Source organism: Anolis sagrei, chromosome 3 (assembly GCF_037176765.1).
Source record: "Anolis sagrei isolate rAnoSag1 chromosome 3, rAnoSag1.mat, whole genome shotgun sequence".
Lineage (NCBI taxonomy): Eukaryota > Metazoa > Chordata > Lepidosauria > Squamata > Dactyloidae > Anolis > Anolis sagrei.
In genome coordinates, this window is record NC_090023.1 from 72507876 (window position 1) to 72520797 (window position 12922).

At 41.0% G+C, this 12922-nt stretch overlaps 1 protein-coding gene across 13 annotated transcripts in view; it reads right to left on the reverse strand.

Annotated features, from left to right (window-relative positions):
* Positions 1–12922, reverse strand: part of ERG (ETS transcription factor ERG) — a 140908-nt gene that overhangs the window by 36572 nt on the left and 91414 nt on the right. The window contains exon 1 of one of the 13 annotated variants that reach the window (XM_067466716.1): positions 3349–3370. The exons of the other annotated variants lie outside the window; for them this stretch is intronic. The gene's annotated coding sequence lies outside the window, so the exon portion shown is untranslated. Of the gene's footprint in view, positions 1–3348; positions 3371–12922 lie in introns of those variants that run through there. 13 annotated transcript variants of the gene reach the window in all.

Genomic DNA, 12922 nt, shown 5'->3' on the forward strand with positions numbered 1-12922 from the left:
ACAGCCAAATCTATTTGAAAAGCACACAAACAGAACAGGAAGGCCAGAGGATCTCCCCTCCCCCTTTATCCCTTAGTGACTGTAATTCAAAACAAAGTTAATTTTTGAATGACAACTCCCAAAAATCCACAGCTACTATTTCCACTGCTGATCTCTGGATAGTGACTGGGGGAGGGGCTGTTTATAGAATTATAGAGTTGGAAAGAGCCATTGAGCCAACTCCCAGCTCAGTCCAGGATCTCCAGCTAAGGTATCCCAAGGCTTCTGTCCAGCCCCATTTTGAAGTTATCTCGAGAAAAAGACTGCACTACTTGGCAACTGGTTCCATTGACAAACCACCGTTATTGTCAAGACGTAATTTTGAAAAGTTAATCAACATCTAATTTTAAACCATTAGACTGGGACCTACTTTCTAGTGCAGCAGATAATATACCTTCCCTTCTGTGATAGACCTTGAAGTATTTAAAGACATGTCAATGAACATGCCCAACTCTTTCAACCTTTCCTTGCACTTTTGTTCTCCTTTTTATTGCCTTTCTCTGACACTTTTCCAGCTTGTCTATATCCTTCTTAAAATGAGGTACTCAAACAAAACTAAATGAACCCTGGCTGGTGGAGAATGTAATGGGAATATTACTTCCCTTGTCTTTGAAACAATGGTTCTACCAATGCTGGCTAAAGTCTTATTTGCCTTCTTTTCTGCAGCATCACACTGCTAGGGCATGTTCAATTTATTATCAACAATAATCTCTAGGTTCTTTACATTCTGAGAACAGTAGTCCAAAAACCTATTTTTCTAACATCTGATATAGAAGAACTTGATATGGATATCTGACAATAACCACCACTACACATCCTTCATGAGTGTTGATTTTTTTCCTGAAAGTCATACAGTAAAAAAGTGACAAGTTGTAAAGCCAGTGCCTACTAAACTTGTTGGGTAATTAATATAAATGGGGTGGGAGGAAGTGAAGGAAAATCTGATGTGTTGTTTCCAAAATATTCGTAATTTTATAAATAAAACTCATGGCAGCAAAGCTGAGTTCATCCTTTCAAAACCTTTTTTCTTTTAAATCATGACTGCTCAACGCTTTCTCATCAGGATAATGCTCTGACATTTTGGCAACTTGAGCTGTCCTTTCCTATGTTTAGGATCACATGAGCTTTGACTTCGCTAAATAATTTGATGCTAAAAATTCCACTACTATAAGCTTGCTAGATTGTTTAATACTAAGTTGCATAGCACGAGTCTACATAAATCTTTGTTCTTTGACATCAGACTCTGTGATCCCATTCCTTCTTGCTGGTTATGTATCAGCAAAGACTCCCATGCTGGCCAGGAGCTCAGATTACTAGTGCTGATGTCCAACCTGAATCACAGATTGGTCTGAATAGGACCTGATACTACTGTCCAAACTGCTAAAGCTGTGGGATACTCCAAAGTAGGGCAAAGTTGGTTTAAAGCAAAAACCTGAAGGCATTCACCAGATGCTGCTGTGCGTCATGGGGATAGTTAGCAGTCCAGAAGTCATTTGTTTTGCCAATTTAGACAAGCCCTAATAGGTATAAGTCAGTGGTCCAGGGTTTGTTTGTTTTTTTGTTTTGCCAATATCGATAAACCCCAATAGTTACAAGGAATACTTATCTGAAGTAAAGTGACTCTAAAGTTTTCCACATTTGGATAGAGTGTTAAATAAGTTGTGAATAAACATATGTTGGCAACGTAGCATGCTTGTATATCACTTGTTTCTTTTGCCTAATCTAGAACAGTGAAGTAGATTTGGATTTTATAATGTTTAGAATGGAAATATATGATAAATCTAAGGGTTTCAAAGATTTATTTTCACCAATTTTGTTAGTAACAATTAGACTTTTGTTGCACTCAGGAATTGGTCTTGTTGATGATGGACATGCTTGTCCAAGCTATATTTTGTTTTAATGAATCACAGCAGTGATACTCAAAGTGGTGGTCCCTAAGCCCATTTTCTCTTAGCAATTGACAATGATAAGACAGATACAATTGTAGCCAGTGGGTACAAATAGTGTGGGGAAAAAAATATTGGTAGTTTTCTACTTCAGCCTGAGAAGTTATTGTATACTGACACCAGCCCCCCACCCCCAATTGTGATTACAATAAGTTCTGAACAACTGAACTGAAATTGACCATGTCTAGCTTATTATTATTGTAATTGTGCCTACAGTAATTTCCAATTTATGGCAATCCTAAAATGAATGCATCCACTGTTTTTCCCTCCTGTCTTTTGGTTTTGTGAGATCCAGAACTTTTCTAAATTTCAGGAAAGGTCTTATTTATAGAAAGATGGTGGTGGTGATGATGATGATGTATATTACATTTATTTATACCCCACAAAGGAGTACAAACCAGTTTACATTAAAAGCATTTCAACACAATTTAAAATCTGAAAATATACAACCATTAAAATAGAATTAAACATCAATGGTATTAATTAAAAATTAAGAGTTAAAATCCTTAAAATGGATTATAATGTATTCAAAGATAAAACTACAGCACCCTCTAACTTGATATTTAATTTTTTCTTCTTAAAAGCCTGCCTGAATAAAAAAAAGTTCTAGCCTGCCTCCAGAAGGATAGCAGGGATGAGGCCATTCTGGTTTCCCTGGGCAGGGAGTTCCAGAGTCGAGGGACAGCCACCGAGAAGGCCCGCTCTCTTGTTCCCACCAACCAAACTTAAGATGGAGGTGGGACTGATAGAAGGCTCTCTCCTGAAGATCTCAGGGCCCAGGCAGGTTTGTACAAGGGATGCAGTCAGACAAATAGTCTGGACCTGAGCAGTCTAGGGCTTTAAAGGTCATAACCAGCACTTTGCGTTTTGTCTGGAAACAAACTGGCATCCAGTAGAATTGCTACAACAACGGGGTTGTCCGTAGAAGATAGGTGCTAGGAGCCATGGCAGGAAATTCAGAGGCACCATAACACCTCATTTGTTGATTGATATTATTAATATTTTGTTTTCTGTTTTGGAATGGAGTTGCATGGAAGGAACAGATCAGTCAGGGCTCTGCCAAGTTGTGTTATTTTGGTGGTATGACTACTCCAAAAATAAACCTAGTTCATTGAAGTGTTTTTCTTTGAAAAAGAGTCTCTTGTGATCTCACTACATTGTAGCATATTTTTTGTGCCTAATTTTTCTTCTATTCTTTTTCAAATTGTGATAAATTGAAAATTATCACGCATTATAATTATTCAGTTGAGTGAAATCAAAGGGCAAAATTCCGCTTCAGCATGGCTTTCACCGGACTGATTAGTATGGATTAATATTTTTGACAACTCTAGGACTATATAGATAAATAAGTTGTAATTATTACCTTAGAGAGCCAGTGTGGTATCTTGGCCTATGACTCTGGAAACAATGGCTCAAATTCCCACTCAGCCATGGAAACCCACTTGGAGTGTTCTTAGGTAAGTCACACAATAGAAGCCTCTGAGGAAAGTCATAGCAAACCCCATTTGAATAAATATTTCCAAGGTAACTGCATGATAGTTTCACATTTGGCTTGCCATAAGTTGGATTGGACCATACTCATGCCATTTCTGGTGACCAGAAGTGATACTTTAGTGAGATAAAGTCATTTTTGTTTGCTTTTAGGAGCATTTTTGGGCTGTTAGGTGGAGGAAAACCATATTTGGGTGTAAAATCACACCCCTCAGTTTATTTTTGACTAGAATGGTTTTTGGGGGGCACTAAAAAAATCAAGAGCTATAGAGGACCTCATGTACATGGACCACATGTAGACACCCCCAAGTCTTGACTAAAACTGGAGGGAACATGTTTTTTTGAGACACTATTTCTATATTGCACATTTACTTCCATAGTTCAGCAATTAATAAAACTGAACCATTGCGCATTGCTTGCAAATGTTTGAAGGACTTCACATACATTATCTATCTGCAGTTTTTGCAACTGTCGAATTCTGGGCACCACAATTGAAGGGAGATGTTGACAAGATGGAATGTGTCCAGAGGAGGGTGACTAAAATGAGCAAGGGTATGGAGAACAAGCCCTATGAGGAGAAACTTAAAGAGCTTTGCATGTTTAGCCGGAAGAAAAGAAGACTGAGAGGAGACATGATAGCCATGTATAAATATGTGAGATGAAATCATAGGAAGGAGGGAGCAAGCTTGTTTTCTGCTGCCCTGGAAAGCTAGAACACAAAACAATAGCTTCAAACTACAAGAAAGGAGATTCCATCTGAACATGAGGAAGAACTTCCTGACTGTGAGAGCTGTTCAGCAGTGGAACTCTCTGCCCCAGAGTGTAGTAGAGGCTCCTTCTTTGGAGTCTTTTAAACAGAGGCTGGATCCCATCTATCAGGGGTGCTTTAAATACAATTTTCCTGCTTCGGGGGTGCCTTGAATGCAATTTTCCTGGCCCATGAGGTCTCTCCCAACTCTATGATTCTATTATTCTCAGTACGTTTTTATTATTAGTGCAAATATTTGCAGAGAGTGGGCTTAGGCTGAGAAAAGAGTCAACCTTACAATTAAACAGAAGTGGGCATGTCAGACAGTTGGTTTGGGGTCAGGATCAGACAGCAGGTTCTTAGTTAATCTTTACTTTAGCATGTGATTACCCTAAAGAGTTGTTCCTGCACAAATCTTATTTCCTTTAATAATGGTTATACAGGAGTACAATCTGGGTGTCCTTTAATCTCCAAGCCTTATAAAATTGCTTCTTGTGAAAATAAATTTTAACAGAATTTGTCATTTTGAAACAAAGAGCTAGGAAGAAGCAGCCAATTACACCATGAGGAATCCCGTGAAGCGTTGGGGAGGTGGGGGGCATGGGCAAAATGGACAAATACAGAAACTAGAGGCTTGTCTTTTAAGCTGTGAAGCAGAATGAGTTAGAAATGAGCAAGTGCCACATAGGGCACATCTTTACAGACCATATGCAGCTCAAAAATGCAGTGTTTAAATGACAATAGCACACGCATGCACAAGAATGTGAATTAGAGATCTTAAACTAGGATATGCAACAATGGGGGACATGCTGAAATAAGGTCTATAATGTACATTTGTGTGTGTAGGCATAAATCCCATTGTATGGCGAAAGTGATAAAGGGATGGGCACTCCAGAGCACTGGGCTGGGGAGAACTGGAAAAAAAACCCCCTGATTTTTCCATGGCTGTGAAGCTGCAGATCCTACAGCTCCTGTAACTTGGTCAGAGCTGAACTTTTTGGTGTGCATAAGCACCTCTTACACTTTTATGTGTGATCAGCTGTCCATTTGCTTCACTTCCACCTCTGCCACTTTCATCTCACATACAATATTTGTGTTTGATTATATTATCAGCTCCTCCCACCCCTCCCAATTTAGTTACTTTCTGTCCCTTGGTTGGTGACATTCAATCTTTAAAAGAGGTGGATAGGGTCAGTTAAGAAGATGGAAATGGAGGAAATCTGAACAGGTTTTTTGAAAGATGAATGGGAAAGAATTCAAGAAGAAGTCTTACTTAATTTGAATGAAAGTCTAAATAAGCTCATGCTACCAACTTATCTTTCTCCATGTGTTTCTTAGGTGCTACTTAGTCTCTTGGCATACTTAGTTTTAATGAGTACACAGTGGAACTATGAAAGCAGCAAAATAACAGATGTTTATTTGTTACACAATAAATCTTAGCTGTTCTTATTTTCTACATTTTCCTCTCAATGTTATTTGATTTATATTATCAAATAAAATTTAATGGTTTTGTGAGCTATTGTTATAAGGCATTTAAGCAGATTTTATAAACAGCCCCTTGGAGAGTAAAGAAATGAATCTATAATCGGTTTCTGAAAGCATTAGCTCTGAAAAGAGGACTCTAGAAGGATGTCCTTGCATCCTATGTTCATTAAGAGGGCTGATTCAAAACCTTACAATTGTTTCAGTTGTTTATGAATCTCGACCTTCATCACTGCACCATGAAAATGTGCTGTCTCCTAAAGATGTTATTTGCTGATATGACACACATTTTGTATTGTTTCATGGCACACAAGCATTAAATATCCTAGAGGTAATCCACCCTGCTTTTAACGGCTGATGACAGGTCCAGTGTCTGAGCAAAATCAGTTGAAGGAAAGGGAAGTCTTGTCGGAAGCGAGATTAGTCTTGTAATGACTGTTCGGCCCTGATAACCCATCTGTGCAGAGAACTGCTTTAAGTGGAGCACAATTAACCTTCACCTGGCAAGTTCTAGCCAACTGTTACAAACAACATGAAAGACACCCATTGCTCCTGGACAGAGTGTCCCATTGGAATACTGTGACTTCTATGATGCACAACACATCTTTACAGTTAGGTGAAAATGTTAAATGATACTAATTTCTGAATTGTTTCTCCAACTTTACAGGGGGAGTTAATCAAGGTGGACTCTTCGCTTTTTAATGATGAAAAAGCTTAACAGTTACATTTAGGTTGGTAGAGGGTGATAAACCTGAGGACTCTGAGGTTTTACATTGCATGGTAAATATTATTATGCTGCCTAGCAAATATTTCTCATTGTATATGTGTTGATAATATTACAATACATTTCCAAATAAATACTTTTCAGTTTACATGTGTTGTTAAGTGATGTCCACTACCATTTCTGATCTCTATTTTTGCATCATTATAATTGGATCACAAACTAGTGTCATGATAGGTAACGTACTCCCTCTGCCCACTAGTTATTTTTACCTTGGTATTTTTTTTTGGAAAAAATGTATTCTAATATGATAACTTGCCTGTGGATTATTCTCCTTAAGAACTACATATCTGCAAAATCTAGCTGAATTGATTGTCAGTGGTATTCATCAGACATGCAACAGAGTACAGGATTAGATCTGCTTCCAAATAATCAATTCACTTTATAAAAGTGAATTACGTTTGTGCTGTCTTCCTAACTTTTAAAATAAATCATATTTTTAACTTATGTGGAAATAATATAAATTTCAATATTTTCAACGACACTCATACTGAACAACAAAAGACAATGCATTTTTATAAACATAGTACAACCTGTAATATAGCATGGAAAGGAAGAGTGGGAGGAGGAATCAAGAAGAATCATAAGACTAAATTATCTCAGGATGAGCTTTTATTTCTTCAGATGCACTGATGGACTGACATGAGGAGTTCAGTTAAAGAACAGTCATTATGCAATAGTTATGGGAACCAATCTATAAAAATCAACAGCATTTTTGCACACAATCTAAAAATGAAGCAAATTTCTACTGAACCTTTTTATTGAAAAGAAATAGGTCTGTTCTTTTTAATGAATCAGATTATAAGGGACAGGAAGTTCCAATTGAAAGAACTTCCTCTATTGCAGTTCCAGATCTGGTGAGGTATCAGAATAGGAAATAGAAGCAGGAAGTATCTGTCTATGGACTTGTTATCACTAGTATACTTGTTGCTGCAGTGTACTTACTGTTTACCATAGTAATGAACTTATTTGTTTAAAAATATTCTTAGGAAAAACACTACTTTATATACTAATAGGCTTTAAAGCATTGTTCAAATTCCATAGCATTGTTTGTTAAGTCCAATAATAAAAAGGAAGAGATGTTTTCACTTAGCATGCCTGTGACTGCATTGTTTAGAGAGAAGAGAGATGTGTCATTGCCCTCTCTTTTACCTTCCCTCCTTCCTCTGATTGAATCCATATATTTAGATGCTGGGTTTTCATGTTACTTTTCTGTATCACTCTAACTGTTGTGTCCCTCTTAGGCTGGACCTACACTGCTCTATATCCCAGGATCTGATCCCAGATTATCGACTTTCATAGAATCATTGAGTTGGAAGCGACTTCATGGGCCATCCAGTCCAACCCCCGGCCAAGAAAGCAGTAATAACATTCAAAGCACCCCCAACAGATGTTTTCAACTGGATTGTATGAGGCTACACTGCCAGATAATCTGAGATAAACAGAAAATCCGGGATCAGATCGTGGGACATAGGGCAGTGTAGATCCAGCTTTAGAGAAGCTGGCTCCATGTTACACTTACTTTGGGCTACTAGGTCAACAGCGTTTGATTACCTGAGATTTTAGAGCCAAAACCTGGGAGGAATTAAAATTTTGAAGTCAAGGGGGATGGGTCTTTTAGATGTCACAGTGGTAAAGAAGGCAAGAGTTGCAAGGAAATTGGTCCAGTTAATTGTGGAAGTAAATCTGGAGGAATCCAAGTAAATGCATCCCGAACCTGGTGACATCCAGCTCATCAGATTGTTGTGACTGTTACATTCCTTCAAGTCATTTCTGACTTATGATGACCTAAGAAGAACCTTACTTACTTACTTAGGCGATCCCTCGTTGGACGAGTAAGATGGTCTTCCATCATGGGTTTCCTTGTGGGTCCGCATGTGGCTGTGGAGCCCTATTCTTGCTCTGCATCTTCTTCCGCAGTGAGGGCATTGGTTTCCAGGTGGAAGGCGGTCCCGGTCGGGGTTGGCTTGACGTGCCTTCCTCCTGGCACGTTTCTCTCTTTCACCCTCCACTCGTGCCTCCTCGAATTCTGCAGCACTGCTGGTCACAGCTGACCTCCAGCTGGAGCGCTCAAGGGCCAGGGCCTCCCAGTTCTCAGTGTCTATGCCAGAGTTTTTAAGGTTGGCTTTGAGCCCATCTTTAAATCTCTTTTCCTGTCCACCAACATTCCGTTTGCCGTTCTTGAGTTCGGAGTAGAGCAACTGCTTTGGGAGACGGTGGTCAGGCATCCAGACAACGTGGCCTGTCCAGCGGAGTTGATGTTGGAGGACCATCGCTTCAATGCTGGTGGTCTTTGCTTCCTCCAGCACGCTGACGTTTGTCCGCTTGTCTTCCCAGGAGATTTGCAGGATTTTCCGGAGGCAGCACTGATGGAATCGTTCCAGGAGCTGCATGTGACGTCTGTAGACAGTCCACGTCTCACAGGCATATAGCAGGGTTGGGAGGACAATAGCTTTATAGACAAGCACCTTAGTATCCCTACGGATGTCCCGGTCCTCAAACACTCTCTGCTTCATTCGGGAAAATGCTGCACTTGCAGAGCTCAGGCGGTGTTGTATTTCGGCGTCGATGTTGACTTTGGTGGAGAGGTGGCTGCCAAGGTAGCGGAAATGGTCGACATTTTCTAATGTTACGCCATTAAGCTGTATCTCTGGCATTGGAGAGGGGACGGCTGGTGACTGCTGGAACAGCACTTTGGTTTTCTCGATGTTCAGTGACAGGCCAAGCTTTGTGTATGCTTCTGCAAAGGTGTTGAGAGTGGCTTGTAGATCAGCACCTGTCATGGCTCTTGTGAGGAGTACGTCACGGCGGTCTCTGGCACGTGTGATTACATAGTCTAAGAGGTGCCAATGCTTTGACCGGGGATGCTTCCATGATGTCTTGAACTTGTTTTTCTGGCGGAAGAGCGTGTTGGTGATGACAAGGTTGTGCTCCGCACATTTGGTGAGAAGCAGGATGCCATTCGAGTTGCTGTTTCCAACCCCGTCTTTTCCGATGGTCCCTGGCCACAGGTCGAAGTCTCGCCCGACTCTTGCATTGAAGTCCCCCAGGAGAATGATTTTGTCCTCCTTAGGTATCCCCGATAGGACGGTGTCCAACTGACAGTAGAATTTCTCCTTGATGTCTTCGTCAGCATCTAGTGTTGGTGCATAGGCACTTATGATGGTTGCCCGTTGGTTTTTGGCAAGATCGATTCGGAGGGTTGAGAGTCGTTCGTTGATGCCAGTGGGTGCTTCGGACAGATGTTTCATCAGATCATTTCTGATGGCGAAGCCAACTCCGTGCATTCTTTTGTCTTCTTCGGGCAGTCCCTTCCAGAAGAAGGTGTAGCCTCCTTTGTCTTCCTTCAGCTGTCCCTCTCCTGCTCTCCGGGTCTCCTGAAGGGCTGCTATGTCGATGTTGAAGCGTCCCAGCTCCCTTGCGATGATGGCAGTTCTGCGTTCGGGGCGTTCACTGTCACTGTTGTCCATCAGTGTCCGTACGTTCCACGTACCGAAGTTCATTTTTCTTTTTTGGCCGCAGGATGGTGACACCACTGGACGCGGCAATCCAGTCAGGGATAAGTGAGGCAGACTATGTTTAGGGCACCTTTTCTAGCCCCCTCCCCGTGTGGGGTGAGCAGAGTGGGTCCTAAAAAGGGCTGCTCAGTCGCGGATACAGCTGCCGAACTACTCAACTGCCTCGGACCTTGAGGTAGAACGACTGAGTCCGTACCCACCGCCCATGTGCCAGTCTGTGACTAGGGGCTTCCAGATTTCACAGTCCTGCCCCCGTCGCCACTCGCTGATCGCCATGGGACTTTGGTTGCTTGGTTTTTGTTTTCTTTGGAAGACGCCTGTGCGTGGTTTTTTTAATGTGTGGAGGTCAGTGCACAACTGATCAACACACAGACTTCACAGAGTGAGGTTCCACTGGTGATGTAGTTTAACACAATGACCGTGGCTTCTCAGTCTGTTGCAGCCTTCTTCTGCCTTCGCAGCCGTTGTAACATGTGCCATGTTATCCTCCGCCTGCTCCGCCGTTGAGGTCTTTGGGTCTTCGGACTGTGCTTGGTCTGGGACCTCCCCCGCGGCCACTCCTGGGAGTGCACGACTCCAGTTGTTGTGTCCACAGGTTCATCGGCACACGCAAGCCCCCTCACCACGACAAGGTGACAGTCCATCGAGGGGGAAGAAGAACCTATTATGGACTGCATTGTTGGCAAGAGTTATTCAAAGGCAGTTTTCCTTCCTCTGGGGCTGAGAGATATTCTTGCCCAAGGTCATCCAGTGTATTACCATGGCTGAGTGAGGATTTGAAGACTAGTCTTCAGAGTCAAAGTCCAGTGCTCAAACTAGTACACTACACTAGCTCTAGGTAATAAAAAAATTAAGACAAAGGAACACTGTTTGATAGCTGGACAGATGGCAAAATGTACCCAGCAGCTACAGCACTTGGCACTATTTATCCTATAGGTCACATCCTGGAGAAATTTAGATACATGGAGAGTATTTACAGCCGCTGTTGCATCTGATGGAAATATTTTCTAAGCTCTGTGTCATTGTTCTCAGAGTTCACTTTTTTGTGTGTCAGGAGTGACTTGAGAAACTGCGAGTCACTTCTGGTGTGAGAGAATTGGCCGTCTGCAAGGATGTTGCCCAGGGGACGTCTGGATGTTTTGATGTTTTATCATCCTTGTGGGAGGCTTCTCTCATGTCCCCACATGAGGAGCTGGAGCTGATAGAGGGAGCTCATCCACTCTCTCCCTGGATTAGAACCTGTGACCTGTTGGTCTTCAGTCCTGCTGGCACAGGGGTTTAACTACCAGGGGCTCTTCAGAGTCCACTGATTCAGCCATAATATTAATATCATACCTGAAAAAAACAGGTTTTGTCCTTCCACTTGCCCCAAATGCTCCAAGTAGAGACACACACCAGTTGCCTCTCCTGTCCCCTCCTCATCTTTTTAACCAGCTTTTGGGTGTGCTGTTGTATGTATAAGCACAACATACATTAAAGTATATCTGTATTAAGTGTATCAGCCAGCTGGAAAAGAAGAAAGATGGGTTTCCAGACTTTGAAATCATATGAGAATCAAGCTATCCCTTCTAGTGTTTCTCATCCTGAGATTTGTCTCCCTCTCACCCTGAGATTCAGAGTAGCAAAATTCCTTGATATTTCAATTGTCAACCTGAGATCACATGACAAGTAACCAAACAGAAACTAAGTCTTCAGAAATAGGCACAGAAAACTGGAGGGGATCATAGGCACATGGAAGCAGAACTGCTTGCCACTTGTCCTTAAAGTCTTTCACACATTCATTCATTCAAGAAAGAAAAACAATTAGAAGGAGTGAGATTTTACCTGCTGATCTCACCACAAGTCCCACAAAAGGTTAGACCATAATACAGTGGTTCTCAACCTGTGGGTCCCCAGATGTTTTGGCCTTTAGCTCCTAGAAATCCTAACACCTGGTAAACTGGTTGAAAACCACTGCCATAATAGGTTAGACTTGCAAGTTTGTTTGTTTTTTTTTTTTTTGCGTTCATGGAAGCTGTTGCCCAGTTTTTAGAAGCAACTGATTATCAGACCTGATATTAAAAAGACACATACAAACTTGAGAATAGACTGTATTTGATTCTGTGTGTGTGCTCAAAACACACACACTGTTCTAAGGTACACACTAAATTTGGGTGGACAATCTCCAGACTATCCAGAGCACTCTGAAATACTGGCGAAGACTGTAAAAATATGCACAACCAGAACAAAAGCAATAACAATGATGAGGTGCTGACTTATGATGCTGCAGTGTTGTCTCTGAAATATTTGTACAATACCATATTGTGACATTGCATTGGGTGAAACACTTTGGCTATATCCAACCTGAATATTTATTTAAAACTACATTGATCCTTCATTAATTAACCATTTTAGTTCATTGTTCTTTTAAGAAGTACATGTTAAACTGTGTTTTTATCCCCCATGTTCAAACTGCCACTATGCTATATAACTGTAATACTTACTTAACTAGACCCAGATTCACAGCTGGCCTGCATTACAAGACTTGGAAGTTTTGGCCTTCATCCTGCCCTATCTATGTAATTCTTCAGAAATAAATTTGACTCTTTAAAAGTACTACATTCCCTCAGGGAATAATTTTCAAATTCCATTTTCCATACACATTTACATTTGAAAGCACAGTTAAGATACACTTCTTACAAAATTAGGCTATTTGGGTCATATTTCTTTTAACACTGTTTCTACAAGTGAATAATGATTTATTTTAAGAGTATGTATTGCTTATTGTAGGGCCTATGGTAGAGATAAAACAAGGGCATGGAACTCTATGGGTGCTGCTGCTATAATATCTCCACTATTTTAGTCTGCATTAACAGAAACATCATTTACAAATCAACGGAAGTAACAGTTCCAATATATCCCATGTTGGTCAGGCCTT